We start from the raw sequence: 6,051 nt of genomic DNA on the forward strand, positions 1-6,051 counted from the left end.
TCTCTCAAGGGAAAATTTCCCAGAGAAGGGTTCTGGGAAGAGTGAAGTCGAACATAGGTTCTTACTTTTGCCCAATGTCTGTTGATGGGGAAGATCATAGTTAATTTTTTTAATTTTCGTCAGAAATTAAGTTGTCTGAGGGTGAAAATTTCTCCGGGGTAGTAGCCAAGCGAGGAGTCAATGGATATTGTATTAAGTGGTTTAATGTTTATAGGAATTTAGAAGTTGGGAAAGTTTGTGGCTACAGGTGCTTTATTTGTAATATAATTTAGGATTTATGAGTATCACTTTTATTTATTTTATTTATTTATTTATTTATTATTACGAATGGCGGTAAGCATAAATGCTTGTCGCAAAAACACAAAAACAAAAAATCATAATACTAGTCTAAAGTAAATTGGCAACGACAAACTAAACAGCAAAAACTTTTAAATAACACAACACTACATAACAAAATAAAAAGGCGTATTTACTAATGCACTCTTAAAGATTCGAATACTCTCTGCCTCGACAACCTCCAAAGTCAAACCATTCCATGGTCCGGCAACTCTACTAACGAAAGATAGTTGACCAATTTTTTTCAGTGGTTTTGGGGATATAATTTATAATCATGCTGACGAGTAGAGTGATAATGACTAAATTTAAAAACTAAATTTGGATCAACATCATCCACTCCTTTAATTATACGAAACACATTTACAAGGTCATTGCGACGTCTACGAAACTTCAACGACGGGAGTTGAAGCCTAGAAAGTGTTTGCGGATAGGAAATGCGCTGAAGGTATGGGACCAATTATAATAAAATATCACTTATATATAAGTTATTATAATCACTTATTATACGTATCACTTATAATATTTATAGTGTTTAATTTTTGCATTAGCCAAGGCCTATAACGGCTTTTAGTGTTAATGAATATCATATCATCTAAAGACAATAATGAAAAGTATTTTACTTATGCAATGCAAAGAGTCACAATCAGGTTCAGTTCTACTTGTGGTGTATAGTGGTTTCACATAACCAATTTTGTAGCTTAAGCTACTTAACATAACGATCTAAAACGACCTATGGGTTTTCAGCTAATGAAAATTTTCCTATCAGAAACATTTTACGTTCTTACGACTCGTAACTAAACCAATGCGATGGTTTATTCAGCTAATTTTAAACCGTTGATGTTCATAACTTGAGATGTTTTGCCTTCTACTTAAAAAAAAGTGATGCGCCAAACATTTATAAAAATTAACATTAATGAAAGCGGGCGTTGGATGACAAATTTTGATGCAACTTGCCTACATAGAATATGTAATAGGATTTTAGTGTTTTTTTTCTTTTTTTTAACTTGAGTAGTTGCAATTATCTAGTGCGTAAACTAAAAGTCATAGGTTGAAAGGGAGAGGAGTTAAAGCCAAACGTTTCACAACAAAAATTACTTTACTACAGCCATATGTATAACATACATTTTCAAATATGTCAATTTTAGTTTCAAGTTTCAAATTTTAAGATTTAAAATGTTTCTCTTTATTCATAGGCTCATATATTTTACAAAAATCTAAACCGTAAATACAGTGCTTCCAAGCACTCTATTCCTCTTTTTCTGCCTTTCTCTGCAAAAGAAGAAAAAAAAAGACATGACCAATTTACCTTGTTGGTCAAAAATTGAATAGCAATTTTGTTGTTTGCCTATTAAGTGTAATAGGAAATTAATAAGAGATGGAATGGGGCAAAAGTGCAAAACTGAAATTAAATTTGATCACAAATCTACAAAAATAGCAGAATTACAAGTTAAATTTTACTGGTATTTCTGTCAAAATATCAGTTTGTATATCCCATAATTAGTATATCTCTTACCAAGAGGTCCTTGGAGGACCTAAAGAATAATTTTTGGTGATTCTGCCGAAATTATGACAACCAGAATCTTGATTTTTCTCTCTCGTCTGGATGAAGTGTGATCAAAATTTCATAGTTTATATAAAATAATTTTTTTCGGAAAACCGTAAAAAAAATAATGGTGAACTTAGGATCCTGGCAGGAACCCGCTTGGTATACTAAGTTTTATTATTATTAGTTTGTTTAACAGGATCTGAACACACATTATTTATGCATTAAAAAATGTGTCTTCAGACACCCCAAAAATGTAGTTTGAACAGTCTTGTAGAACAAATAGTTCAGAAATAGCAAAAAAAAAACTGGGGCCTTCCTCAGAAGACCCCAGCTTGCAAAGTAGCGTCAAAAAAAATAGGCTTTGTATCTAAATGGATATACGTTATTTTCTGAAAGCTAGGATGCTAAGCATTAACTTAAAAAGTGTTCAGTAGGTTTAAACTTTGAGTTAGGTGCCTTTAAAGGGTATGTTGTCACATAGATCCTGTTAGTAAAATATTGCTGCTTTTCAATTATAGTGTGCTGTCATTGTTTTTGAAACAGCCAAGTCGTTGTCTAATTATGGGCTACATTGCGGTTTGAAATGAAGAATAGAAACTAAATCGATGTAACATCTCCTGACGTTAAATGAAATCTGACCGGCCGCGTGCTTAGATTTACGGAGATTTAATTAGAAATTTATGGTGGTGGAAACCATTAAGTAAATTGAATCTGTAACTCAAATTTATTCTTGGGATTAAGATTCCTCCTTTAGGTGAAATCTTACTTGTCTAGCAAACTAGCAAAGTAATTTAGAAGCCATAAATATTGAGGTAATAAATTTGAAAATCAAATCTTGATTCCTAGTTATTTCAGCCTCAAAACGACGAAAGAAAACAGCATTTTTCAGTACAGCAGGTAGAAGTTTTCAAAATATGATCATCGAGCAAGTCTTTCAGCCAAACTTGTAAGAATAAGGCTACACCAAACAACGCTATTTCAAGCAATCTTCATACGACACTCTTTTGGGGGAAGAATATACCGTATGAGACGGTACAACCTTTGTGTATATAGTTTATAGTCGATGCCCTTGACAGAATATTCATTCTGGCCTAAGGAAATGTAAGCCATCTATGATTTTCAGTTAAAATTCGAAATATTTGGAGCTCCCTAGTAAACAAATATTACAAAGTAGACTCGCCAACGTTGATGGCAATGTCTAGGAGATGTCTTGAGAATGGGAGATCTTAGAACTCCCAAGACCGTCTTCCGGTGGCAAACTGCAGGATTGAGAAGGAGGGATTGTCCAAAAACACCTTACGCTAGACGTATGGGCCAGGTTTCAGTTGTCTTAACACCTTCGTTTAATCCGAATAGGAGAATGTACTGGTGGCTACAAGATACTACGGACCTGGGTTCTAAGGTCATCCAATATATTTAGCAGGCATCCTTAGTGAATTGATTGAAAAACGCTGAAATAAATTATTAATAAAAGATCCATAGCCGAACTGTTCTACCATTACACCATTGTATGCTTATGCAAGATTGGCTTGATCTTTTTATTTTTATTCTTTTTTATTTTAGGTGTTATCCATTTTCTTTTTTAAATTGTTATGCTTTAGATTGTTTCTTTTCCTAACTCTGAAGACGCAAAGTTTTTTTTTTGCAGGTGAACTTTTCGTCGTGATTGTTGTTCTTTCTACTAGCTTTCTACTGTTGTTCTTCTCTTTTCTTTCTACTAGCCAGAGGCACTTTGTTTTGTTTTGTCTCCAAATTTTGCTCTCTTTGCCTTGAAAGTACTATTAGTGTGAAATAGACACGGATACTATTGAAACTTATAAAGATTATGCTCTTGTAAGCCTAATAAGCTGTTATTTACCTCATGACAATTCACACTGGACAACTTCCGTAATTAATGTAAGGTTGCTACAGCTTTCCAACCTGGAATGCACCCATAATATTCTTTCTTTCAGTCATCAAATTGTACAGTAAAAAAAAAAAAAAAAAAAAAAAAAAAAAAAAAAACATTAAGAAACCTACTTAAAAGTCAAGATTCAAGGATCCAGTGCACCGAATATGCATTCCAATTGGCTGGTGTTACGCCAAGATTCACGCTTGGGTCCTTACGTAGCCATTTAGGAGAATGCTGTTTACGTTTAGTACCATAGACTTTACTGTGTTAGCTTGATAACAGCACATCGCAAACTATTACAATATGCGTGGTAACTTTACAGTCTACTCTTTACCGCTGTAATTTTTGCGTATTTTCCTTCTTCGCTCTTTACTTCTTTTCAAAAAAAAAAATGTAGTCTTGTTTTTAATAAAATTTCTGCTCGTTTTGTTTAAACGTGTTTAGGAGCACCAAAATAGTAAATAAGTAAAATTAATGAGCAAAGCGCGTTTCAGAATAGCAACCTGTAATTTTTCTTGCCAAATATAAAACTATCAGATGAGATTGGAAAAGCTTGGGATTTATTTTAGGATGTCTAGTACATTGGAGAGGAGGAAGAATAAAGTTAGGTACATGCCAAAAAGACAGGTAGCTGTCTTTTCATAAGAAAAAAAGAAACATGAGGTTTTTTGAAAAAAAAGAAAACATTTTCTTTTTTGTATCAGAAAATTATTGATTCAATCAACTAGCCATTTTAGTGTAATAAACGCTGATAATGAAAACAAACATGACAATTTATAGATTCATGCACAATTTTTTCATATTTTCAAAACAGATACGGTGTCGATGAATTCTTCCGTATTTCCCTAGACCATGATGCCAATGAGCTGAAATTCAGGAAAGAAAATCTTTACACTTGCTTAACTAAATTCAGCTCTTTCCGTCTCTGAAATAGCAATTTTGACTCCTGTGTCAAGTAGCAATCAAAACTTGTGTGACAAAGTTTGTCAAACTGGGGTATTCCTCTTAAATGAACCTCTTCCCAAGTAAATTAGTTTGTCTTTTTTAGGAAAACTTTGGAGAAAGGAGAATGAAGGAACGAGAAGCCGTGTATAAAATAACAAGCATAACTGGGAGATGCTAAGATCTTGATTGCAAAGAAACTCTTTTTTATTGTATGGAAGATTTGTTTCTGTCTTATTAGTCAAGTTTGCCACAATGTTATCCTGAATCTAAAAGACATTTTCGATAAAAGTTATCCCCTAAAAACTGCATTTCAAAATCTAAAGGGACACACTCCCCTCTCCCCAATGAAGTTATTATCAGTATCGATAGCATAACTGCAAGATGTTTTTTTTTTAGTAAGAAAACCTTGAAGAAAGGAGTATGAAGAAACGAAAGAGCGAGAAACCGTGTATAAAATTCTTATGAACATGACGATCGGATAATCCATATTTAGATTTTTGAACTTTATCCTTTTTTGGAATAACTGAATTTTGCCACATTAGAATCAATAGTTACCACCACCACATTTATGTTACAAGGATGCTAGAAGCGCAAGATACAACTTTGAATGAGTTATTTCATCGACTTATGTAACGTATTTGATAGGATAACCTGCGGTAAAAAAAGTGATAATCCGATGTTTTTCCTAGTAAAATTTGATTTTCGACAGGTTATAACTTTGTGGCCTGAAAAACCTGCATTCAAAGATCAGTAGTGAGGCCTCGATGGCTTTCACTTGGCCCATAGGCTATGAAGAAGTTTAACGGCGGTTCCCTCAAGAGGCAGTTGTTATTGATTTATTACGTAATAGGAATGTTTTACTTTCATTGTAACGTAATCTCGCGTGATTTGTTAGATTTATAGAGGAGAACGTAACCTCGCGTGACTTGTTAGAGCTCAGAGCCAACTAGTCAAAAGGGGACCCCCAGCTGTAACTGAGAACGGCGCACACGTGGGTGCTATGTAATGACAGGGCACACGTGGCTGCTACGTACTGACGGTGCAGATGTGGGTGTCGCATAATGATGGCGCATACGTGAGTGTTACGTAATGATGGTGCACACGTGGGATGCTACCTAATACTTTAAGAGATGTTTTTTTCAAGATCTCACTTTTTTTCTTCAAGCTGTTTTTTTCAAGCCGTTTTTTTCTCAGGGTTTTTTTTTCTAAGAAGACATTTTTTTCAAGATTTTTTCGACAAGGTTTTTTTCGAGTTTTTTTTTCTTCAAGATTTTTTCTTCGGTATTTCATTTTCTTCAACATTTTTCTTCAAGATTTTTCCTCAAGGGAATTT

The sequence above is a fragment of the Artemia franciscana genome, chromosome 1 (assembly GCF_032884065.1).
Source record: "Artemia franciscana chromosome 1, ASM3288406v1, whole genome shotgun sequence".
NCBI lineage: Eukaryota > Metazoa > Arthropoda > Branchiopoda > Anostraca > Artemiidae > Artemia > Artemia franciscana.